This window comes from Odocoileus virginianus, chromosome 17, assembly GCF_023699985.2.
Source record: "Odocoileus virginianus isolate 20LAN1187 ecotype Illinois chromosome 17, Ovbor_1.2, whole genome shotgun sequence".
NCBI classification, from domain to species: Eukaryota; Metazoa; Chordata; class Mammalia; order Artiodactyla; family Cervidae; genus Odocoileus; species Odocoileus virginianus.
This window is the reverse complement of record NC_069690.1, coordinates 49,871,563-49,897,952: the sequence shown is the minus strand read 5'-3', so window position 1 is coordinate 49,897,952 and position 26,390 is coordinate 49,871,563. Positions and strand designations below refer to the sequence as shown.

Below are 26,390 nucleotides of genomic sequence, written 5' to 3'. Positions count from 1 at the left end.
CAAGTTGTCTAGTGTGGGGCCTGGGGTCTGGGATTTGACAAAGACTCCTCAGGTGATCATCACTTGCAGTCGGGGTGCAGACCTACCAAACTCACAGCCTCCTAGACATTTCACTCATCCTTATTGCCTGAATCAATGACCTGCCAATAAGTGTTTAATAATCAGTTCTGGGTGATGAGGACAAAACCCCCAATTTGTATCATTTGCCAATTTCTGTGGTGTAAATATTCCCACATGGCCAATTTCAAGCTCCCAACATGAAGTTTACCAGCCAGCAAATTCCTGAAAATTTAACCACTGGGGTGGGATCTCCCAGTGGCCTGTCTTTACCCTGAGCTGACTTGCCATGTTCTGTGGATCCTGGTTCAGTGATGGATGGGAACCAGGCAAGATCACATGGATTATAGAAGCAGTCCCAAGTCCAGGTGTTTTGAGCAGTAGCTCAGGGCCACCACCCCTACCTCCTGATGGACATTTCCTAGACTGGCAGGTGGTCAATTCTATCTCTCAGTCTGGTTCTTGCCCGCGCGTCCTTCTCTGAACCTTCTTTTTTTTTGCTTCTCTGAACCTTCTGTGCAGTATGTGCAGGCCGGCACTCAGCAGCCATTCTGCCACCATCCTCTGTCTCAGAGAGGAAGGCAAAACCCAGCTATTCCAAGACTTCTTTGCCACTCACTTTGGCCAGTTGGATGCCTTCTTGGGAATTTGGAAGCAGGAAGCAATGGAAAGGCCACCCTTCTGCTTTTTTTCTTGTCATGTTGAGTGGTGGGCATGTGAGGCAGCATTCTGTGGGCTGGTTCCCAGCCCTGGGGGTGTTGAGAGGCAGGTTGAGGCCTAGTTTTTGGTCAATGTGGGTCCAGTGGGTGTTCTGATTGCTCCAGGCCTTCTGAAGCCAGTGGTCCCAGAGCTGTCCTCTCGGTCTCCCACCTTATTGATGGGGAGGGAGGGGAAGCTTTCTTGATGGGCCGGTTTGGTGGTGTCTTAGGGCCCATTTTGGAAGCAAGGTATAGCCTGCTTCTCCAGTCCTTCCAAGGATTTTTGTAAGCACCTAGTTTCATTTTCTGCCCGACGTTGCCAGAGTGGCTTCTGTTGTCTTCATCTGAACCCTGACTGACACACTTTCTCACCTTGGTCACCTCAAATTCCATGTCCTGTGACCTTCATTCAGGTTCGGGACCCCTAGCTCCATGGGGTATGTCCATGTGCTTTCATTGTAGTGGGATTTGGTGATACATATAAAAAGTGTAGACTCTGAGATGGGACCTAGAAAAAATCTTTTCAATATGTACACTTACGAGGCAAATGCTTCTGGAAAAACGCAATAATCCAACACCATTGAGAGCTCAGAGTTGTGGACTGTTACCTCTGCTGTGTGACTATGGAAGCCGAAAAGGATACATGAAGTTGTGCCCTCAAGTCTCCCAACTCTTTTTTTTATGAGAGCAATTATGCTTCCACTCTGAGCCTGCCTGCCGAAATTGTTCACACAGTATCAACCACGGTGTTCACAGAAGGTTGGAAGGAAAACACAGAAGTGAGAATGGCTGTTGGGGGCAGGCGTGCAGACGGCAGTGAGTAATGACAGTTGACAGTGATCGAGGAAACTGAAAACTATAAAAACAAAGGAGAGTGCAAGGCTCAAAAAGCATAGGCAGGAGTGGGGAGGAGGGGCTGGGGCTGTGAGCACAGGGCGAGCCACCCCCTGCCCCGTCAGCCCCTGCTCTGTGGACCCCGAGGTCATCAGCACCAGGGCCCCGTCCTGACGTGCTATTGGTGCCCACCACGAAGACCCGGCAAGAGCAGGATAAAGAGTGTTGGTGCCTGTGGCTGGGGGAACACTGTGCATTTTGTAAGGCTGTTTAGGATGTATGTGTGTGTGTGTGGGGGGTGCAGATGGAGAAAAGATGGCATGTGAATATTTTTCTATCTTTTATTCACTTGGCCATTAACAATGTACTCAGTTGTGTCCAACTCTTTGTGACCCCATGGACTGTAGCCCACCAGGCTTCTCTGTCCTTGAGATTCTCCAGGCAAGAATACTGCAGTGGGTTGCCATTTTCTTCTCCATGGGCTCTTCCTGACCCAGGGATAGAATCCATATCTCCTGAGTCTCTTGCAGTGCAGTCGGATTCCTTACCAAGGAGCCACTGGGGAAGCCAACAATCCACTAGCAAATTTAAAAGATTCTCCACCTAAGTGATGAACTGAAAATGCATTTTTTATCAAGTAACACATGTTTACTGAAAAATGTTGGAAAAATTTCAAAAGTGAAAGCGAGGAACCTGCAGTCCAGACATAGTCACTGTTAACCTGCTGGAAGTTTCCTCCCACCCTTTCTTCCATGTCTGTCCATCTCCTCTGTTTCTGTCTTGGGCTTGGACAGTGTCTATGTTTGGGTTCCTCTCTATGCGAATATACATTAAAATTTAAAAACAAGTAATGATGATAGTGTGTTTGTAGATCTGTATCCAACTTTTCACTAACTTTCTTATCTTGCCTCCTCCCAGCAGGGGATTTAATAAACTGAAACCAAACCCCTTGTTACAGGATAAACTTCAGTTACAACTGACAGATTTTGCAAATGAAAATACAGAGGATTTTGCAAATGAAAATACAGAGGATTTTGCAAATGAAAATATTAGAGAAAGCTAAGCCAGGTAGACAGAGAGTGGGGCCTGCTAGGCCTATACCAGGCTTTGGGGTACTGACATCACCCTCATGGGGGTGCACAGAACACTGAATTACATATTAATTTAGGATAAACAATGACTGTCCCATGCAAGTCCAGGACATATGTATACTAAAAAATGATTTATTGTGTATCTGATATTCAAATTTAGCTGTGTTCTATATCTTGTCTGGTAGCCTAACTTCTAAGTGCTGGGTGGCTTCAGACACTGGGTGTTCAAGCATTTTAGAGTGAAAGTCGGCTCACACCTGGAAGACTGAGTCTGCTCAGACCTGGAGGTACTGATTCTGCTCACACCTAATTCCAAGTGACTCTTTGCTTTGTACCTTCCTACCTTCCAGGTACCAGCCCGTGTATCATTCATTGAACCCTCACAAGAGCTCTGAAGCCTGTCTTGCAGAAAAGGAAGTAATTGCCCAGGTTTCTTCAACCAGAAAGGGCATTTGCATCAGATATGCCCAACTATGGTCTCCTTAGATTGGGTTGAAGAGAATTAGAGGAAGCTAAGCCAGGCGGACAGTGGGGCCTGCGAGGCCTATACCAGGCTTTGGGGTACTGACATCACCCTCGTGGGGGAGCCTCCTGGCCTCTGAACTGTGGGAAGGCTTCTCACGACAGCCTGGAACCCAGGGCAGTTGGACAGTAAGCCACTGATTGCCCTCAGGGTTTAGGGCTTTTGAATTGTTGGCAACAATTTCTTCTGGGCCCTCAAGGGCTTATTTAAATGGAGTTAAAGTGCCCGGCCCCTGGTGGGAGAGGTTAAGTAGCCGAGGTGGAGGATTAAGTGCTGGCTTGGGGGATGGGCAAGCCTTTGGAATGCTCTGGAATTGGTCTTTCTGTCTCCCAACTCTTCCCCGCCCCCTGCAGCCCCTCACCTTGCTTTCCACATCAGGCAGACTCCTGGTACCCTTTTCTCTCTGGTCCTCACCAAGGTTCTTAAACATGGGTGTATCTGTGGGTCACTTGCAGAGAGGCAGGTACAGTGTGGGGAAGAATAGCCTCTTTGAGCGTTTGTCCCTGAGACCTTGTCTGGTAGACCAGCTCTGGGGGATGGCAGGGGAGCTTACCTTATACCTCCACCCACTAGCCCATCCTCCTCCTCCTTCCCTCCTTTAGGGAGATGCCCACCTGATTTTGAGAATTGGAGGTCTCTGGGGAAGTAGGTTGGCAGGGTGGGTGCCTCCCAAGGAAACTGATCTGGCGGTTCTCTTCCTCTTTTCTCAGCAACCACTAAAGAGAAGGAGATGAAGGGGGTCTAATTCCACCAACCCCTGCCCCTCAGTAACACGCATGACCCTGGCCCCCTGCCAGCCTCAGTCTGGAGGTACAGGGCAAGAGGGACCATCAGAGTGTTGGAAACCAAGTAGCCAAACAGCCCAACTCTGACTGAGGGTCAGCATGGGGTGGGGGTGTGGGGGACTGGTCCCTTTGGTCTGGGGCCACAGATCTCTGAGAAGCTGCAGCAGCCAGGGGCTTTTAATCCAGGGGCCTGAAATTGGGGTCTGTCCCCTACAGGGTGTGCCAAACTGCTTGGGGCCTGAGCTCTACTGAAAAATATTCTAGAGAGATATGCAAGGGAGGTAGTTAGGCTAATATTGCAACAGCTCAGCCTGGGAATCTTGTGAGTGGAACCAGGGCAGGGGGTGGACAGAAGTCCAGGGAGTGGGTTCTTCCTCAGGGTTTGCTGATGAGAAGATAGGGAGGAATCAGGAGTGACAGTGCCCTTGCTCTGGGCGTGTACAGTGGGCGGAAGTTGAGGCTGTTCTGTGCCGGGGAGGCGCTGAGACCTCAGATCCAGGCTCCGGGCTAAGTGGTGTTACTGGCCCTCTGAGAAAGCCCCGCCCACCTCTTGGGCCAGAGAAGTTTGACAATGAAGCAAGAGGGATTTGAGTGGGATCAAGCAAAGGCCTTGCCTCCTGGACTATGTGTATCTAGAAGACAGGTTCTGAGTGTGGTTTTTTTCCTTGTCAAGTCTCCCCGCAGACTGTCAGTGTCCTGAGTGGGTGAATGAACAGCTCCTTTTAGCTTCACTTAAATATCATGAATGGAGAGTGAGAGGCAAGGCTCTGAAAGGCCGAGGGAGGCATGCTGGGAGGAAGAAGGTGGCTTGGTCTGCTCGCCACTCGCTTCCCACTATGTCATTAGCTGAGCTGGACCCCTGCCACTCCCCTGGGGCAGGGTGGCTTCACCACAGGCGACCTGCCCAGTGGGACAAGCACTCCCAACCTCACCACCCTTGGTTTAGTGCTCTGCCCTCACTGTCTTCTCCAGTATTCTTGCCTGGGATATCCCACAGACAGAGGAGTCTGGCGAGCTACAGTCCACGGGGTCGCAAAAGAGCCAGACACGACTTACAACTTTGACTAAATAACAACAATTGCTGTCTTAGAATTTTTCATAATTTTTGAACAAGAGCCCCAAAGTTTCATTTGCTCTGGGTCCTTCAAAACTAGCAGCTGGTCCTGCCCTGGGGGCCCTGCCTGCTTTCTTGGCCTGGGGAGCAGAGGCTCCTGTGTGGCTGGCGCAGCTGGTGGGTCCCAAGGAGGGAAGTGGGAGGCTGAGTTGTGTGTTTCTCTTTCCATCGAACTCACCAGCCAGACCACCTGCAGGCGGGGAAGGCAGGCCAGAGGCCAGGAGAGTTACTGCAGGGAAGACCATCTAGTGGACGGTGGGGCCCGAGCAGCCGCTGACATTAACCGTGCCTGAAGGCCACCTGGAAGATGCAGGTGTAGCCTCAGAGGGATCATGAACCTGGGGAGGGGAGGAAGCAGAACCCCGCTGGTCCCCACCTGTTTCTGTGTTTTTACTCTCGAGGCCCTTCACTCCTTTGGTCTTATTTAGTGCTGTGAAAAATGAGATCATTGTTATTACCCCATATCCCAGAGGGGAAAACAAAGGCTTGGAGCTCTAAGGTTGTGGACCCTAAGCATGGGCATCTGGTTGGCTGTCTCCGGTGCCTAGTGTTCTGATAAAATAAAAATGCTAGTGCTCGCTTCGGCAGCACATATACTAAAATTGGAAAGATACAGAGAAAATTAACATGGCCCCTGCGCAAGGATGACACACAAATTCATGAAGCGTTCCATATTTTTAGCCAGGACATGGAAGCAACCTAGATGCCCATCAGCAGACAAATGGATGAGGAAGCTGTGGTACATATACACCATGGAATATTACTCAGCCATTAAAAAGAATTCATTTGAATCAGTTCTAATGAGATGGATGAAACTGGAGCCCATTATACAGAGCGAAGTAAGCCAGAAAGATAAAGACCATTACAGTATATTAACACATATATATGGAATTTAGAAAGATGGTAACGATAACCCTATATGCAAAACAGAAAAAGAGACTCAGATGTATAGAACAGACTTGTGGACTCTGTGGGAGAAGGCGAGGGTGGGATGTTTCAAGAGAACAGCATCGAAACATGTATATTATCTAGGGTGAAACAGATCACCAGCCCAGGTTGGATGAATGAGACAATTGCTCGGGCCTGGTGCACTGGGAAGACCCAGAGGAATTGGGTGGAGAGGGAGGTGGGAGGGGGGACCGGGATGGGGAATACATGTAAATCCATGGCTAATTCATTTCAATGTATGACAAAAACCACTGCAATGTTGTAAAGTCATTAGCCTCCAACTAATAAAAATAAATGGAAATAAATAAATAAATAAATAAAAATGCTAGCGTCCTGGTCCCAGAGAGTCCTTACTGAATAGGTCTGTGATGTGATGTGAGGTTCATAATTTTAGGAACTCTCTAGATTTGGGGCCTTCTGTGGTCTTTGCCCAGGGTCACACAGCTGGGAAGCAGCATCACAGGATTTGAACTCAGGGCCGACAGTTCCAGTTCCACTACAGCATAGTGGAGGCTGGGACTTGGACAACACAGGAACTGGGCTTTTGGGAGAGGGACACTCATGATGGGGTCCCTGCTGAGACCCAGACACCTGCCAGGGTTTCCCCGTTTACTCCTCATGACATACCTATGAGGTAGGCATCATGCTCCCATTTTGCAGATGAGCACATGGAGGCCTTGAGATGTCAGTGATGTGGTACCAGTAGCCCTCACTGTGATGGCCCCGGAGATTGGAGTGGACTGTACACCCAGGCTGCACAGTAGAAATGAAGGAACTTTAAAATAATAATACCACCCTGGGGTACTGACCAGACCAGCTGCTTCAGAATCTGGGTGGATTTTTTTTTTTTTTTTGGTACAGAATTGCCCAGGTGGTTCTCATGACAGCCAGGGCAGTGAGCTGTGATTCAGAGGAACAAATTCCCCATCCTGCTGTGAAGAAAGGGATGGGGGCAGTCTAGATGACCCCAGGTGACCTCAGGGCAGGACTCCACAGTTACCTAGTGGCCTGCAATCTCCACACAACCTTTCTTCTTCAATTTGCAGAAAGATGCCTGGGAAACCCTGGAGTGATTTAGGGCCTGGGGTGAAGCGGAGGCCCCTCCTTTATCTCGGGACACAGGCATCCTGGATTAGGGTAGCCTTCACCAAGGACTCCTGGTCCTGGCTGCCATGCTGTGAAGGACACAGAGTCTGAAAGACAAGGAGTGTAGAGACAGATCAGTTACAGAAACCCCACATCCTGCTCAGTGCCGGACACCTGCCACAGCTGCCTCCCTAATGGGGCTGTGACCCATGACCTGGGGGAAGCTCTGGTCTCGGCGCTGCCGCCAGAGCATGGTCCACCCTCGTCCTTGACTCATGTGCTTTGTGAACACAGCCCTTCAACAGGTGTCGATTCAGTGACTTCCTTCTGCCAGGCCCCTGCGGGCCTTCTGGGTTTCTTTAGGCAGTCTGTCTGCACCTCCACTCTTGCCAGCTAGGTGCATGGTGACTTTTGATCTCTCTGTGAACTTTTATCTGAGCTGGGTGGCCAGAGCAGCTGGGCATGTGCTGGCCAGGGTGGGAGTGGGGAGGCGGACACACAGAGATTTCAGCTGGGCCCCACATCTTTCCATCCCTGGAGTTTACCAGCAGTGGGGTAAAGCCCTCCCCAGACCCTGGAGCCACGGACTATGGGGAGAGAGATTGTTGGCTTTGAGCTTGACCATAGGTGGAAGGCTTGTGGGGGGAGCTTGCCAGATATGCCATGTGCTGAGGCTCAAAGGGGCACCATGAGAGGCAGATGGGTCAGAGACCAGAGATGGACTTTCAATCCTAGTGCTTCTCATCTGTCCAAGGTGGGGGAATCCAAAGGAACCCTTTTGGCACCCACACATGTGCACCCCACGAGCACATTTCTCAGAGTCATCCTCGACAGACAAAGTGTCTATGGCAAACAAATGCTTCTCCCCTTTGTGCTCCGTTGGGCCCCCAGGGTCAGGCACCGTTGCGATGGCAACTCTATAAAGCATCATCTCCCTGGGTCACAGCCTTTCCTGCTTCATGCTCTCTCCTCTTCACTCCTGCTCCCTGGATCACTTTTCCAAAGAAAACACCTGCAAATCGAGCCAACCCCATGACAGGCGTTTTGTTTGGGAGAATTGAGGATAAGCTATAACCTTGAATTTAGTGACGTAATGTGGTCATTGGAGGCTGGAGGAGCGAGCTGGGAGTGGCTGGGGAGCGATGAGGGTGGGAGGAGTTGGGGAGTCACAAGACAGGACTGAAGGTCAGGGCAGTCTGGAGGGAATTTGGTTTGGATTTTGTTTATTTTTGTTCATTTATTTTTTTAAGTTGACCTTTTTATGTTGAGATCATTGTAAATTCTCATGCTGTTGGAGGAAGCAACCTAGAGAGATCTCGTGTAGCACAACTACCCAGGGTCACCCAGTGGTAACATCTTGTGAAACTATGGCACAATGTCACAACCAAGTTATCACTGTTGATATAAATGCTCCATCTTACTGTTTCCTTGGTTTTGCTTGTACTCATCTGTGTGTGTATTTAGTTTCAATAACTCTATCGCCTGTGTGGGTTCATATATCCACCACCACAGCCAAGAACAGTTCCATGACCTCAAGGATCTCTGATGTAGCCCTTTTTGTAACCACTACTACCTCTCTCCTCCACTCTCCAATGCACCTCCCACCCTGCCCCCAGGATCCACTCATCTGCACTCTATTTTCTATAATTTTGTCATTTCAATGGAATGGAAAAAAAGGAATAATATACTACATAACCTTTTGGAATTGGCTTTTTTTCACTGAAAATAATTCCCTGGAGATTAATCCAAGAGCAAATCAACAGTGCTTTTTATTGCTGAGTAGTATTCCATGGTGTGGATATACTGTTCAACCATTTGCCTGTGGAAGGTCCAATTTTTGGCTATTAAGAGTAATCTGCCATGCACATTCATGGACAGGTTTTGTGTGTGTGTGTGTGTGTGTGTGTGTGAACGTAAGCTTCCATTTCTCTAGGGTAAGTGCTAAAGAGTGCAATTGCTGAGTCATATGGCAAACGCATGTTTAGTTTTTTGAGAAACTGCCAATCTGTTTTCCAGAGGGGCTGTCTCATTTTGCACTCCTATTTGCAATGCATGAGTGACCCAGTGTGTCTGCATCATTGCCAGCGTGTGGTGTGGTCACTATTTTTTATTTGAACCATGCTGATAGATGTGTAGCAACATTTCATTGTGATCTGTATTTGCATTTGCCTCGTGGCTTTCAGTGTTGAAGGTATTTTCCTATGTTCATTCGCCATTTGTGGATCCTTTTCAGGGAAATGTCATAGTTGAATTAGAAGTGAGTTTCCTGTAAACAGCATATTGTTGGATCACTTAAAAAAATAGACTCTGCCAATCTCTTCCTTTTAATTGGTGTATTTAAATAATTTACATTTAGGCAAATTATTAACATGTTAGAACTTAAGTCTGCTGTTTTATTGTTGATTTTGTTTGCTTTCTCTGCTCCTCTTCTCTTGCCTTTCTGTGGATTACTTGAACATGAGTCCATCGTGATTTATTTATAGTGATTTTGGGTGAGTCTGGGCTTCCCTGGTGGCTCAGAGGGTAAAGTGTCTGCCTGTAATGCGGGAGACCCGGGTTCAATCCCTGGGTGGGGAAGATCCTCTGGAGAAGGAAATGGCAACCCACTCCAGTATTCTTGCCTGGAAAATCCCATGGATGGAGAAGCCTTGTGGGCTACAGTCCATGGAGTTGGAGTTGCAGAGTCGGCAATGACTGAGCAACTTCACTTTGGGTGAGTCTATATGTATGGTTTTCCTAGTGGTTGCTCTGGGTGTTACAACACACTCTCATAATTTATCTAAAAGTGTCAACATGTTAGGGACTTCCCAGGTGACCCAGTGGCTAAAACCGCGTGCTCCTAAGGCAGGGGGCCTGGGTTCCATCCCTGATCAGGGAACTAGATCCCGCATGCCGGATCCTGCATACCTCAGCGATCCTGTCTGACGCAACTAAGACTCAGCACAGTCAAATAAATAAATAGATATTAAAAAAATAAACAGAAATAAAGTAAAACCAAAAGACATCTTAACACTTTCAGTGAAGCGCGGACACCTCCCTCCTGCTTAGATGCCTTTACTTTTCTCACTTAAAAATTTTTTCTAGATGGGCTGAGAGGTCTGAGAACCCAAGAAGGAATTAGATGATGGTGTGAATCTGGCACATAACAGTGCCCACACCTGAGGGACCCTCCTTGCCCCACATTGCCCCTGGAGCTGCCACGTGGCGGCAGGAGATGCTGGCATCCTCACCGAGGCCCCCTGGCTCAGCTCTGCCAGACTCTGCAAGTTTATATCACTTGCACCTGCCAGGCTGAGACAAGCACTTGTCAGCCCAGAGCCTCTGCAATTAAAGTCTTAAGAGTGGAGTCTTATGAGTGGGAGGGGAAAAAAAGCAATTTCTCATTTAACATGTCAAAAACTGCTCACCCAAAACACCCCAGAGAGACATCAGGCAGGGAAGAAGTCCACATCGAGGCTCCTCGGAGGGCCTAGCCCCACTTGCTCACCCAGTGCTGTAGCAATCTTCTTGGTAGGAGGTGAGGAGGGTGGAATCGAGGTGTGATTGGCTGCAGGTGCTGGGGTGTGGACTGCAGGAACCCCAGAGCCTCACCATATGGGTGCCAAGAGGTGGCGGAGGCTGTCACAGAGAGCCAAGTGGTTCTCAAAACCCGTTCCAAGGGCTGGGGTGGCTGCTTAGTCCACCCACGGCCCATCTGTCTGCCCCCTGCTTGTCTGTGGCTCCACCCCTCACCTTGTCCAGGCTCTGGATCCTCCTGCAGGAGTGGCCCTGGGACCCACCCTTCTCTCCATGGTGTGCATGTGATGCATGTGTATGTGTGTATATTATACATGTGTGTGTATATATGTGTATGCATTTTTTTTTTTTTGGCCAGGCTGTCCAGCTTGAAATCTCTCAGTTACCCAACAAGGGACTCAACCCTAGTCAGGGTAATGATAGCCTGAAATCTTAACCTCTAGGCCACTAGGGAACTCCTGCAGGCATGTATTTGTATATATGTCTTATATGGACATTTGTATGTGTATCTGTAAATAGGATGCTGGTGCATGTGTATGTATATATATGCATGTGTGTATCTCTTTATGTGTATACATTTATGTATATGTATATATTGGTGTATAATGCATGTGCACATATGTAGGCATGCCTACATGTAGCTGTGTGATATGAGTATGTATATACAATGGTTGTGCACACACATGACATGTGCGTTTTGTGCTTGCATCTATATTATGTATGTGTATATAGATGTGTATCATATGTTCAATTTCCTCAATATACAACAAGCTAATATGATTTGATAAAAAACAGCTAAACAACCCAACAGAAAAAAAAATGATAGAAACATGTAATTCATAGAAAATAAAATTTAAATGGTCAATTGAATTTAAAGCACATATAAACCCTGACAAAAGAAAACTGTATTAAAGAATATGGATACAATGACCACACTATGTCTAGTGGGCAAAATTAAATAATATTTCACCTCACTGATAGGAAAATTCAAAATGATATATTGCTCACTGTTTATACAAAACACTAAGATCCACTGAGCCAAACCATGCAGGACATAGACATCTCATATATGCCTGGCAGAAATAATCTGCCAATATCTACTGAGAAGAAAATAATTCACATACCTTCTGACCCAGTATTCCACTGTGGGAGCCTCTTCTACAGAAATAAAATTAATAGTCTATGAAAATCGACATAAAAGAATGCTTTTCAGCATTGGTGGTGGTAGGCAAAACCAAAGCAAAGCAAACAAACAAAAAACTGGAAACAACTGAAATGGGCAACTTTTAGAGGGATGATTATGTAACCTGTAGTAAATTCACACCATGGCTTATAGAGCAGTCCTGAAAAAGTGAAAGTCGCTCAGTCTGACTCTGCATCACATGGGCTATAAATTCCATAGAATTCTCCAGGTCAGAATACTGGAATGGGTAGCCCTTCCCTTCTCCAGTGGATCTTCCCAACCTAGGGATCAAACCCAGGCCTCCCTCATTGCAGGTGAATTCTTTACCAGCTGAGTCACAAGGGAAGCCCAAGAATATTGGAGTGGGTAGCCTATTCCTTCTCCAGCGGACCTTCCCAACCCAAGGAATCAAACCAGGGTCTCCTGCATTGCAGGCGGATTCTTTACCAGCTGAGCTATCAGGGAAGTGACACGTGACAAGTGAAAGTCGCTCAGTCATGTCCAACTCTTTGCGACCCCATGGGCATGGAATTCCCCAGGCCAAAATACTGCAGTGGGTAGCCTTTCTGTTCTTCAGGGGATCTTTCCAACTCAGGGATCGAACCCAGGTCTCCTGCATTGCAGGTGGATTCTTTACCAGCTGAGCCACAAAGGAAGCCCAAGAATACTGGAGTGGGTAGCCTGTCCCTTCTCCAGTGGATCTTCCCAACCCAGGAATCGAACCAGGGTCTCCTGCATTGCAGGCAGATTTTTTACCAATTGAGCTATCAGGGAAGCCCGATCTTTAGAGAAGAGAGAATGGAGGGAAGGAGGGGACAGTAATTATGTTTTCTTAATTTATCTTTGCATTGTTTCACTTGCTAAAATGAAGATACATTACTTTTTTTTTTTTAATGGCTTAGTGATGCATAATTGGCATATAAAAACGCACACAAATATTTAAAAGGCAGAATTTGATAAACTTCGACATGGGTATTCAAGATAGTGAACACATCCATGAACACTCCCCCAGCCTATTCTTCCTCCCTGCCTCCTCATACCCAGAGCTTCCCTAGGCAAACCCTGATCTGCTCTCTGTCACTAAAGATTCGTTTGCATTTTGGAGGGTTTTATATAAATGGAATCATACTGTACATACTCTTTTTTTGTTCTCCTTCTTTCACTCAGCCTAGTTTTGAGATTGGTTCATGGCATTGTGTGTATGAATAGCTCATTTCTTTTTATTTCCAAACAGTGTCCCAGTACATGGAAATAACAGCTTCTTTATCCATTCACCTGTTGTTGTGTTGTCTTCAGTTTTTGATTATTACACATGAAGCTGCTAAGAACATTTGTATTCATGCTTTTATTGCCCAGGAATGGGATGGGTCGGTCATGTGATATACTTTAACTTTCTAAGGACTGTCAAACCTTCCCAAAGCAATTGTGCCATTTTGTATTTTCACCATCAGTGTTGGGAAGTCTAGATTCTCTACATCATCATCACTCTATGTCATCAGATTTTTAATTTTAGTCATTTTGATAGGTATGTGGTGGTATCTGACTCTGGTTTTAATTTGCATTTCTTTAATAACTAATGATGCTCACTATCTTTTCATGTACTTATTTTCCATACATATCTTCTTTGATGAAGTGTCTGTTCAAGTCATATATGAGGATTTTTTGGGTGGTCAGGGGAAGGGGGTTGTTTGTTTTCCTAGGTTCCATAGCACTGAAGGTTTCTTTTACATTCTTCATATGCAATCTTCATTAGATATGTGATTTACAAATATTTTTCCTTGTTTGCATCTTTCCATTCCCTTAACAGTATTTCAAAGAGCAAAAGTATTAATTTTTTTCTTTTAAAAATTATGATAACTCTTTTTTTGAGATAGACTTCACTTTCCATACTGCTTCCCAGGCGGCACAGTGGTAAAGAATCTGCATACTAATGCAGGAGAAGCAAGAGAACATGGGTTCAATCCCTGGGTCTGTAAGATCCCTTGGAGAAGGAAACGGCAATCCACTCCAGTATTCTTGCCTGGAAAATTTCATGGACAGAGAAACCTGGTAGGCTGCAGTACATGGGGTCACAAAGAGCAGGACATGACTGAGCAACTGAGCACACACACACACACACACACACACACACACACAGACACATCATATAATACCACTTACGTGTACAACTCAAAGATATTTAGAAATTCACAGGTATGTGCAAATATCACCACAGTCATAGAACATGTAGAACATTTTCATCACCTCATCCCCATTAGCAATCACCCCACCCTAAGCCCTAGGCAACTCCTAATAAAAGTTATTGACTTTGATGACTTCGATTGATTTTCTTTCTTTTTATGTATTTCTGTATTTAAGATATCTTGGCCTAACTCAAGGTCACAAAATTTTCTCTCTCTCTTTTTTTTCTGAAGTTTTGTAGTTTTTGGTTTCAATTTAGGTCAATGATCCATTTTGAGTTGCTTTCTGTAGTGGTGGGTGGTATGAATTGGAGTGTTCTTTTTGCATATGGATGTCCAAATGTTTCCTTTGTTGAAAAGACTACTCTCCTCACTGAGTTGCTTTTGCACCTTTGTAAAAAATCAGTTGTACAGGAATGTACGTATCTATTTCCATTCCATCAGTCTATTTGCCCCCCTTCACACTAATACCATGAGGCCTCAATTACCACAGCTTTATGTAAGTCTTGATATTGGGTAATGTTAGCCCTCCAACTTCATGCTTTTTTTTTCCTCAAATTTGTTTCAGCTATTCTAGATTCTTTTATATTTTCATGTGAATTTTAGAAGAAGCTTCTCAATTTCTACCAAAAAGAGCCTGCTGGGATTTTGATTGGGATTGCCTTGGATCTATATATAATTTGGGGGGAAGAGATAGTTTTAGTGATATTGAGTCTTCTAAGCTATGAACAAAGTGTCTCTCTTCATTGACTTAGATCATTTAAATTTTTCTCAGCAATGATTTGTGGTTTTTAGTGTACAATTCTTAGACATCTTTTTGTCAGATTTATCCCTAAGTGTTTTGTATTTTTTATGCTATTTATGATATGTAAACTTTTAAAATTTCTGGTCATTACTATTATATAGAATACAGTTGATTTTTTTATATATTGATATTTCTCTAGTAATCTTACTAGACTCACTTATAAGTTCTAGCAGATATTTTTGTAGATTCCATGAGATTTTTTACATAGATGGTTAGTATGGTCCACAAATAATGACAGTTTAGGTTTTTTCCTCCCCATTCTGAATGCTTTTTTTCCCCTTTGGCTTACTTCACTGGGTAGAACCTCCAATATGATGTTGACTAGAAGTGGGGAAAGTGAACATCCTTGTCTTGTTTCTGATCTTAGAGAGAAAATTTTAGTCTTTCATCATTTATTTTAGTGTTAGCTACGGGGTTTATAGATGCCTTGTATAAGACTAAGGAAGTTCCCTTCTTTTCCTAGTTTACTAAGAATTTTCTTTTTTGGGGGGTGACCATTGGATGTTGGATTTGTCAAGTGCTTTTTACTTCCTCTGTTTTGAGATAATCATATAGCTTTTCTATTTGTTTGTTAAAATGGTGGGCTGCATTGATTGATTTTCAAGTACTGAACCAGTTTTTGTTCATGGGTTTCCCCCTTGTCATGTTGCACTTTTCTTTTAATATATAATTAAATTTTTAATAAATTTAATAAATCATTAAAATTCTAAAATTTTGCTTAATGATGTTGTACCTTGTTTGTGAAGGGTATTGATCTGTGTTTTTTTGTTTGTTTTTTTGGCCACGCTGCAAAGTTTATGGGATCTTAGTTCCTTGACCAGGGATTGAACCCAAAACCATGGCAGTGAAAAGTGCCAAGTTTTCATCACTGGGCTGCCAGGGAATTCCCAAGTCTGTGTTTTTTTTTTCCCCTGTAACATCTTTGTCTGATTTTTGTATCAGGGTAGTACAAGCCTCATAGGATGAATTGACAAATGTTCTCTTGCTTCAGTTTTCTGAAAAAGCTTGTGTACAATTGGTTTTATGATAAGTCCCCTACATACAAACCTCCAAGTTGCAGACTTTCAAAGATGCAGATATGTGTTTCATCAATATCAGGCATGAGTGAAGTCCTCTGTCTCCTATTGCTGCTGATCCTTCAGTTCTACCACTGCTTTTAGCTTCCCTGTTCCTTATCCATGTCACTTTGTCCCACTCCATTTCTAGAGCCACAAAAGACTGTCCCAGCATGTTTTAGCTTCCCTCTAGGAAGGTGAAGGATATTAGAATTCCTGCCCTGCCCTTTGGGGCTCCCCTTCCCACACACCCCACCCCACAGCTCTGCTTCTTGGGCACTGCCAAGGCTGCTGATATTGGTCGTCTACTCTGTAACCACTCATGGTCGATGCTTTCTTTATAGGTTGGTACTAAAAGTAGAAGATCAATAATGTTATATTATTATGACTGTATATAAAAATTCAGTGCACAGCTGAGTGGCGTATAATGATTACGACTTTGGTGTTTTCCTTGGGCCTCTAACTGTCTTCCCTTTTGCTGGCATTGCCTGCCTCTATCTCATGCTGGAGTTCTTCCAACTCATCAATAACAGATAAAGTCGCTGGAATGCCTCTGTTAGGGAGAAGATCCTCTGGAGTTCTTGCTCCTGCTCTAGCTGGGAGGGTTGCTGATGGGTGTCACTGCTCAGCTGGCATCCTGGGGATGACCTCCCTTCGTGCCTCATCTGGGGTAGAATCGAAGAGTCCAGGCTCAGCTATTCCTACTACTAACTAGTACTACCAATATTACTAGCACCACCAGTTCTACTAGAACTACTACTACTGCTACTAGTACTAGTATTACTCGTATTACAATGCTACTAGCACCACCACCAGTCCTACTGCTAATTAGCACTACTATTTCTGCTTTTTCTAAATTAAGGTGAAATTCACATAGCATAAAATGAATTGCTTTATTTACTTATTTCTTATAAGTTGATGCCTGAGATTTAATTTCATTTTCTATTAATTTTTTTTTTAGCTGCACTGTGCAGTATATGGGATCCTACTTCCCTGACCGGGGATAGAACCCATGTTCCCCACACTGGGAGCACAGAGTCTTAACCACTGGACCACCAGGGAAGTCTCAATGAATCATTTTAAAGTCTACAATTCAGTGGTATTTAGTACATTCACAATGTTGGGCAACCATCCCCTTTATTTAGTTCCAGAAATTTTCTTTACCCCAGAATGAAACTCTGACCTCTATTAAGTCGTTACTCCCTATTTATCTGTTCTCCCAGCCCCTGGAAACCACTGCTCTACTTTCTCCCTCCAGGGACTCTGCCGATTCTGGATGTTTCATAGAAACAAAATTTTACTCTACATGGTCTCTGCGTCTGGCTTCCTTTGTTCAGTGTCGTGTTTTCAGTGTTCCATCTGGGTTGGATCGTGCTCAGAACTTCCTTTTCAAGCCTGGATACTCTTCCATTGGATGGGTGGACCACATTTTGTGTCTCTGTTCATCTGCTGATGGACGCTTGAGTTGTTTCTACCTTTTGAGGATGGTGAGTGAAGCTGCTATGAGCGTGTATGTAGGAGTATTTGCTTGAGTCCCTGTATTCAGTTCTTTTGGGTACACACCTGCAAGTGGACTTACTGGGTCATGGGTGATTCCCTATGTAACTGCTGGAAGAAGCCTCATTACTTCTTGGCACTCCTTTGTTGGGCTCAGCCTATCCAAGTCACTTCCTGAGGAGGGTCTATGCAAGGAATGTCCTCTGAGACCTTGCATGGGTGCCAGCCCCATCACAGCCTGCCCGCACTGCTCCTCCCCTCACCACTTTCTGCAAGAAAGTGATGCCCTACCCAGGGTGGCTGGGACACAGAACTCAGCCCTGGACCCAGCTCTATTGCATCTGACTGAGACTGATGGAAAACCCAACAGAACAGTTGGATTCGCCAAGGGCCCTGCGCACCCTCGATGTGACTGCTTTACAACTTGCCAGTCCTGTCCCCTGTGGTGGGTGAGAAAAAGGGGCTCTGGGAGGTCAATAAGTAGAGAAGGGCTGGGAGGAAAAGGAGTGATAGGGTGCCCTATTTTCCCTTTGCCTTTCATGTCATTGTTTCAGCATGAGTAGTTGACCGATACAAGGAAGGAACACAGGTCAGAAAGTAGATGATAGGGTTTCCTGGTCATTCAATTTCTTAAAACCACGTTGCATTCTTTCTGCACTCAAAGTAAGTTCTGGCTTGAACAGAAGGTGTGGACTTTGGAAGCCGTCAGTGTTCCCTCTCTTGGTTGTAGGCATCATGCACGAGCCTCATTCTCACACTCAATCCCACTGAATCCTTCAGGTCCACAGAACTCCGTGCTCGTGGGGCATTGCCAACGCCATATGCAAGGGGCGTATATCCAAATATCTGCTCATGCACACACTCTAACATCCCACAGACTTCACTTACAAAACACACGTCCAAAAATAAAATTATTAAGACCCTTAATCCAAGCAGAGGGCCCTCTGAGCATGCGGCCCTGTGTGGCTTCAGAAGTAGTCCTCCATGAAACCAGCCCTGTTTGTGTCTATATACACCTGTGTGTGTGTGTGCATGTGTAGTCACGTAAATATCCTACAATTTGCCTTATCATGTTTTAAGGGCTTCCCTGATAGCTCAGTTGGTGGGGAAACTGCCTGCAGTGCAGGAGATCCCAGTTCAATTCCTTGGGTCGGGAAGGTCCCCTGGAGAAGAGATAGGCTACGCACTCCAGTATTCTTGGGCTTCCCTTGTGGTTCTGCTGGTAAAGAATCTGCTAGAAATGGGGGGAATCTGGGTTCAATCCCTGGGTTGGGAAAATCTCCTGGAGAAGGGAATGGCTACCCACTCCAGTATTCTGGCCTGGAGAATTCCATGGGCTATATAGTCCATGGAGTCCCAAAGAGTTGGACATAACTGAGTGACTTACACTTCACTTCACTTATCATGTTTTAAAGTATTTATTTCTTTGGCTGTATCAGGTCTTATTTGCCCCATGTGAGCTCTTAGTTGTGGCATGTGGGATCTAGTTCTTTGACCAGGGACTGAACATGGGGCCCCTGCATTGGGAATGTTGAGTCTCAGTTACTGGACCACCAGGGAAATCCTTTGCATTATAATTTAATCATCTATCTTGGAAAACTTTCTCTATAAAATTCATATATTCTATAAAAATATATGTAGTTCTTTAAAGTGGATCCATAAAATTCCATTAAATGTATCAAAATATATTTAATCAATATTCTATTCATAGACTTTTCCCCTCAGTTTCGCCCTTACCAACAATACTGCTTCAAATATCTTTGTGCCCTTAAGCAAATGTTTTTTCACCACCGTTTCTGGAGGCTAGGTTTCTAGAATTGGAACTGCTGGTTCACAGTATACAAAGATGTAAATATTATACTAGACATCAACAAATTATCTTTTTTCCCTTTGTGTTTATGTGATTGGGACAAATTACCAATTGCTTTGCTTTCAACAACACGTGCCTGTTTCAGTACTCCTCCACCAACATATGGTACTATCAGAGTCTTCATCTTTGCCCACAGGATAAGGCAAAAATATCTCATTGTTGTTTACTTTTATTTAGTTATCAGAAAGATCAAGGATTTTCTCTTATTTATTCATCCATTTGTAGTTCTTCCTTTGTAATCTGATTATCTGTACTCTTTGAATGTTGCTCCTTTCCTTTTTTTAAAAACTAAACATTTTAAAGAATATTTATTTTATTATATGTTTACTTGGCTGTGCCAGGTCTTAGTTGTGACACTTGGGTTCTTGTCTTCATTAGGACATTCAAGCTCTTAGTTGGAGAAGTGGGATTTGGTTCTCTGACCAGGGATTGAACCTGGGCCTCCTGCACTGGGGAGCATGGAGTCTTAGCCAGTGGACCACCAGCGAAGTTCTCGAAATAGACGTTTAATGTTAGAATGGTTTTAGACTTACAGAAAAGCTTCCAAGCCAGTGCAGAGTTCCCATACACCTCACCCCTGATTTCTGCTAGTATTAATACATAAGGATGGCACATTTGTCACAATTAACAAACTAATATTGACGTATTATTACCAGCTAAAGCCTGTGCTTCCTTTAGTTTCCGTAGTTTTTCCTTAATGTCCTTTTTCTGTTCCAGGATGCCATCCAGGAAGCATGTTACATTATTGGCCATGTCTCCTCAGGCACCACTCAGCTGCGAGTTTCTCAGACTCTCCTTGTTTGGATGACCTTGGCGCTTTGGGAGAACACTGCTCAGATACCTTGCAGAATGCAGCCACTGGGACGAGTCTGATGTTGTTCTCTGGACTGGACCGGGTGGTGGGTTTAGGGGAGGAAGACTGTAGAGATAAAGGGCCTCGCTCATCTTGTCATGTCAAGGGCATCTGATCATCAAAGCCGGTGTCGACCTTGACCACCAGGCTGAAGTCGTGTTATCAGGTTTCTCTGTGTGACCTGACTCTTTCCCCTCCTCATATTGCTCTGCTGCTTTTGGGTCTCTCTCTCACCAGCTGTGCCTCTTAATGGGGTGAACGAGCTGTGGTTTCCTCTCTGCATCCACTGGCCTTGTCCACTGTGTCCAGCATTTGGGTCCTGCAGTCTCAGGGTTCTCACCACCCTGCCGGAATCACCGCCGACCCTCAGGGCTCTGGGGCGTTTCTCCACGTGGTTGGAGCAAAGTCCCCTGGTGTCCTGGTCTCTCACTTCTGCTTCTAACACTAACCTCCTAGCCAGTCTGGGAGGGCTGCCCAGCAGCTCCCAGGCCAGACAACTTACTCAGACATCAACCTACACATCCTAAGGGAAACATGTCTTCTCGAGAACTGGCCCCTCTCAGCCGTGTCGTCTCCTGTCCTCACGCCTCTCAGACCCACCGATTCTCCCCAGACATCCCCAGACCGGCTCGCTCCCTCCTTTTCTGGCCTCCTTATCTCACCCGACTGGACTGCAAAGGCCTGCAGGCCATAAGGCTGGCCTGCTGGGTCAGCACTGAGGTTTCTTGGGGTGCGGGACTTTCAGTGCTAAAACGGGGTGCTGGGTCACCCTGCAATTGTGTTCCTTCTTCCACACCAGCTCCCCTCCAACAAATATTCCCTAACAACTACAAGCCTGTTCCTTTAACTGAAATCTCATCTCATTTCTCTTCAGCTGAGACACCAAAGCGACTTCAGAATAAAAGTACCGCACAGCACCTGAGCACCTGGGGAGTAAGGCAGCTTGCAAGGGACAGACCCCGATCCCGGTGCCTTTAGACCATTTTGTCTTTAAACTGAATTCGTTTCCCATGGTAGTTGTAGCAGATCACCACATGCTGAGCGGCTTACAACAGCAGAAATGTATTCTCTCACAGTTGGCAGTGCCAGTTCCCTGTGGAGGCCCTGAGGGCGCACCCTGTCTCCCAGGGGGCGCAGGCCACCCTTGGTGTTCCCTCATTGCATCACCCCAGTCTCTGCCTCTGTCTCCCTCAGCCTCCTCTGCATTTCTCTGTGTCTCTGCTCTTCATGGAAGTCATTGCTTTAGGGTTCACCCCAAATCCAGGAGGCTCTCATGGCAAGATCTTAATGATACCTGCATGAACCCTGCATTTTCCTCTTCTGAGGTTCTGAATAGACAGGAATTTTGTGGGGACACAGTTAGCCCATTCCAGAAATCCTGGAGGTGGATTTGTGGTTGGGGAACTGGAGGCAGGCATCCGCGTGGGGTCTTCTCAGGATGTCACACCTGCCCAGCCCGCTGTGAGTGGCTCATTTGCAGTCAAGAGGAGGCATAACAGCTGGGGGTCACACCTGAGGAGGGAGTGGGAGCAGGAAGGGGCGGAGCTTCGGGGAGCCCCGAGGAAGAGTCCTCCCCTGGGCCCAGGGCTGTCCCAGCTAGGTGGGGCTGGCAGGGCCTCTCTTGTAGCCGGATGCCCGCTGCCCTGGGAAGGATGTGCCCTTGGCTGAGGCCCGCTCTTCCACTGAGTGACAGAACCTTCCACGGTGGCCCAAGAGCTCCAGGCTGTCTGCCGGAAATCCGCCCCTTATTCCTGAAGGCAGATCCGGGTAGTCTCCCCCCAACTCCCTGAAGTTCCCTGACTTCCACCAGTCAGGCTGTGAGGCCTTTACTGTTTGAGCAAACTATCATGCTGGCCCCTGACCCACACCCTCAGAGGGCCCTCCCCAGGGGAGCAGGGCCTTCCCCCAGGGCAAGCCCTCTCCAGAAGGCTTGCGGCCGTCGGCCTACTCAGTCTGCTTCCCGGCAGACCCCATGGGAAGCCCTCCTGCAGCTCCACCCCGTCAGCTCTCAACAGGCCTGGAGGGTGAGGCCCATCTCACAGAGGGGATGCTGGGGTCTGGAGAGGTGGAGCCCCTGCCCCACCCTCAGCTTAGGCCAGGCCATCTGATTCCAGAGGCCAGGATCTCCCTTGTTTCAGGCCCCCCAGGGGGACTGAGGGCCTCTGAGCATCCCCGGCCTGGGTCCAATTTCCCAAAGACACCCGATTCCCTGGGGATTACATTCATGCTGAGTGACGGCCACGGGCCTGCCGTCCTGGCCCCTTTAGGGATGGGATGTAAAAATAGACAGGCTGACCTTGCAGGGCCGAGATTCCTCTTTCCTTGGCCTTTTCTTAAATCCCCTCCTGCTGCCTCCTCCTGCCTGGCTGGGCCTGGCCAGGGTGTAACAGGCCCCCGGACAGAGCCTGGAGTACCCCCTCTCACACCAACCCTGCTCTGGGTCCCTGCTGACTGGGGAGGGAACGAGGCATCAGGCACTAGTGGAGGCCATGCTAGAGGCCACTAAAGTGAGGGAAGGGACACCCATGGTCACAAAGCAGGTGGACAAGTTTGAGGATGGGCACCTGGAGCTTTTGCAAAGTCAGAAGAGCTTTTGGGGCAAAATCTTTCCTATTCATGAGAAATAGCTTAACATATCCTAAGTCACCAGAGTTAGGTGTGTGGAAAGGGGAGGAGGCTGAACAACAGAGGGATAGCCCCGGGGACTGATCTCATCTTGGGATTAAAGATATTAAGACTGGACAGTAATAGTAATGATATTAATATTAATTCTATTAATAATAGAAAAATTATAGGATGGCAACAGCTGCCACTTTTAAAGTACAGACTACATGCTAAGCCCTTTGTGTATAGTGTTTATTGCACCGGGCCCTTACATGGATTCTGGGATCCATTATTTTTAACCTCATCTTACAGTGAAGGAGACCAGGGCTCAGAGAGGTGAGGTAACTTGCCTGAGGCCCACAGCTAGAAAGAGGCAGAGCTGGCCCTTGAACCTGGGTTTCTGGTGTCTGGCACTAACTCGTGTGGCTTCTCTGTGCTGCGGGGAGCCCATCTTCCATCCACGCTGTGAGCTCTCCAGCGGCTCAGCCTCCTTTGTGCCAGCACCCACAGCGGGCCGCACCTGTGATCTTCTGGGCTTCCCTGGGCTCTGGAGGCAACAAGCACTGCAAAGCAGCCCTTCTTCCCTGAGCACCGGCCAGGCCAGCATCAGGATAGTGAAAGGGAGGGCTAATTGTGGCTCCTTATTCATGGTCACATCCCAGTCCCCTGAGCAGGTCAGGGCCTGAGGAAGCGCTTACTGACCAGCTGCACGGCGCTGAGCACACCAAGCTGCCAGCTTGTGCATCCATGTACTCAGGCCCTAATTTGGACATGACCTCCAGCCCAGTCCAGCAGCCTTCTGAAAACCTCCTACCCCGGCCACAGACACCCCTGCTCGACTTACCCCAGGGCTGAACTCCCTGATAGCAGCTTCGCCAAGCCCCCGGGGCGGCCAGGTGGCTTCCTTGCTCAGCCCCACTCCCGCCTCCTCCGCAGCCAGGAATAACCAAGTGACTCAGGCGGTGCCCGTGGCGCTGACCCTGCTCCCTGGGCACTTTTCCCTACAAGGCCGGGTGCGCCTCCGGCCACCCGGAGGTGACACGCAAGCTGCTGTCCCACTTCATCCATCCATTCATCTACCACTATTTATGGAGCCAGTTCCTTTGCAAAACATAGGGCTACAGTTGCTCGAAATGGAGACTCGAAGGGCTAAGGATTTTGCTGGGAATCTAGAATGAGAGTCAGGCCCAGGGCCCTGACATGGGCCCCCTGCTGGAGTCCCTCCTGGGGAACTGCCTGAACCATCCTGGAGGGTCATGAGAGCGTCTGTCGGCTCTGCTGCTGGGCCGTGGCATCAGGGCAGGCCCGGGCGCCAGGGGTGACCTCTCTGCCCGGGAATGAAGGAGGGGTGCCAAGCCTGCCTGCCCAGCGGGTGATTATTGCTGGTCTCCTGCCTGATCTCTCCTGCCTGTTTGCCTGGAGGGGAACCAGTTGAAGCTCACAGCCCGAGTGGGGCTCACGAGTCAGCCTGCCCACCACGCCCGTCCTGCCCATCTCACCGGCTGGCCCTGCAGCATTCCCTCCCCAGGGAGGAGCTGACCCCCAGCTGCCTGATGCATGATGCCTCTGCTGGTGAGTCACAGGGTCTGCCGTGTGCAGGGATGGGCTGGTCCAGGGTCTTGGATCTGGGGCTTTGGCATCACCCCCAAGTCTAGATGGATCCTGCCCCCTGGCTGTTTGTGCAGGAAAAATAAAACCTCTTCTGATCCCCTTACCCAGCCAAAGTCACTGCTGGTGTTTTTACTGTATTTCCTGTCTGTCTTCTCACTACATACACCTGTGCATATATTTTTAAAATAAAGGTGAAATTATGTACGTACTGGTTACTACCATCAGGAACATTTCCCCATGAGACTTATTTAAAATATTTAACAGGTTTACTGAGACACAATCAACATATCATAAATTCTCTCATTGAAAGGAGTAAAATTCAATGGTTTCAGTCATGTAGAGCTGTGCAACCACCACCATCATATAATTTCAGAATATTTTCCTAGACCCCAAAGATCTCTGTGCCCATTGGCTGTCACTCCCAATTCTGCTCCCTCCCGCCAGTCAACAACCACTAATCCTCTGTCTCTATGGAGGCACTTATTCTGGACATTCCAGGCAAACAGAATTACACGAAGGTCTATTTTTTTGGAAGCCCCGAATTAAGCGGGTGTTGCGCTTTCTGATCTGGGATACACCGTGTCTCCTTGTGGGGAAGTTCAGTTGTCTCAAACATTTCTCTGCACTGAAAAAGACCACCCATTGCCCCCACTGGAGGATCTAAAGGTGGGATTATAAAGGCTGAGCTGGAATGAGCTGCTCTCCTGTCTTTGTACACAGCACGTTACCTTGTGAGAGGAGCACTCGGTCACTCGGCTTTCTCCAGAGAACAGGGACCCCCTCCAGGTTCACGCAGCTACCCCTAGTGCTGCCAGGACCCGCCCATAGAAGGACACAATGGATGGTGGCTGACCACACACAGACCAGGGCTGTCGCCTCTCCAGTAAGCCTGGCTTTGCTTGCGTGGTGTCATGCACTGCCCATGCTCAGGAACAGAGGTGGGCTCCCCTTCAAAACCCAACAAATGCTACCAGGGTGGATGGCTTTTCGGGCATGAAATCTCCATTCACTGATGATGGAGATGACTGTTAGGAGATACCCAGATCTGGTGGGAAAAGTGAGCAATCCAACTTGCTGGAATTTGCTGGACAGTCACAAGCCAAACCAAGACAAAGCCTGCAGGAGGCTGCAAAGTAAGGGGAGTGGAGTTTTCACATGTCTTGTCCACTGATTCTAAAAGGCAGTTACCCAGATATTCTCAGCTAGGGCAGACCACTAAAGCCTCAGCAGATCTCCCCAAAATGTTGACTTCTGGGGAACTTGAAGTTGGGATCATTGAGTTCCATGACAACTTCCCTCCTGCAGATTAGCCGGGGCAGGGCGGGGGTGGGGGGGGTCAGTTCTGGTCTGGCATACTGCAGTCCACAGGGTCGCAAAGAGTCAGACACGACTTAGCGACTGAACAACAGCAACAAAGACAACAATTCTGGTCACAGGACAGGGAGTACCTGCCTCTCTGCATGGACACTGCTCGGAGTCCCTGAAAAGTCATTTCCCTCCAGTGTACTAAGCGTGCCACCAACTCACTGGGAAAGGCATTCACCCAGGTGTTGCCTTGTGTCTGCATACTGCACACTATGGACCTGCAGATGGTGAACACACGGACACACTCCCATCCCCCAATCATCATCCACAGATGTGTGGTGGCTCCTCTGAGAAGGCACACTTCCCCTAACTGTTCACACTACCACCACCTGCCTTGCTGCACACACATCAAGTGCCTTTCCCATCCTTGCAGAGCAAGTTGGCCTGTGTAGTTAGCATTCCTGACCACTCTCCAGCATAGCCAGGACACGTGCTGAGTGGACAGCTCACAGGCCACCACAGGGACAGCCCTGCAGAGCAGGCTTTCCTTTTCCACCAGCCTCAGGTCCTGGGGAGAGAGACAAAATTTGGGTGGTGGTGGGTACATTATCCAAGTGAGCAGTGATCCCTTTTCCCCAGAAAGGAACACTTTCAATGTTATAGTCACTGAACTGCGTGGGATGGCCCATTGAATATCGAACAAGGCTACTCTGAAGTCCAAAACACTTTCAGAGGAATTTGCATTTGATCACAATAGCACTTAAATGACTGAATA

At 47.3% G+C, this 26,390-nt stretch overlaps 1 non-coding gene across 1 annotated transcript; it reads left to right on the top strand.

The window, feature by feature from the left end:
* Positions 1-5,674: 5,674 nt before the first annotated feature.
* Positions 5,675-5,781, top strand: LOC139039240 (U6 spliceosomal RNA). Its single transcript, XR_011492563.1, has one exon. It is a non-coding gene; the product is annotated as a U6 spliceosomal RNA (small nuclear RNA).
* Positions 5,782-26,390: the final 20,609 nt, after the last annotated feature.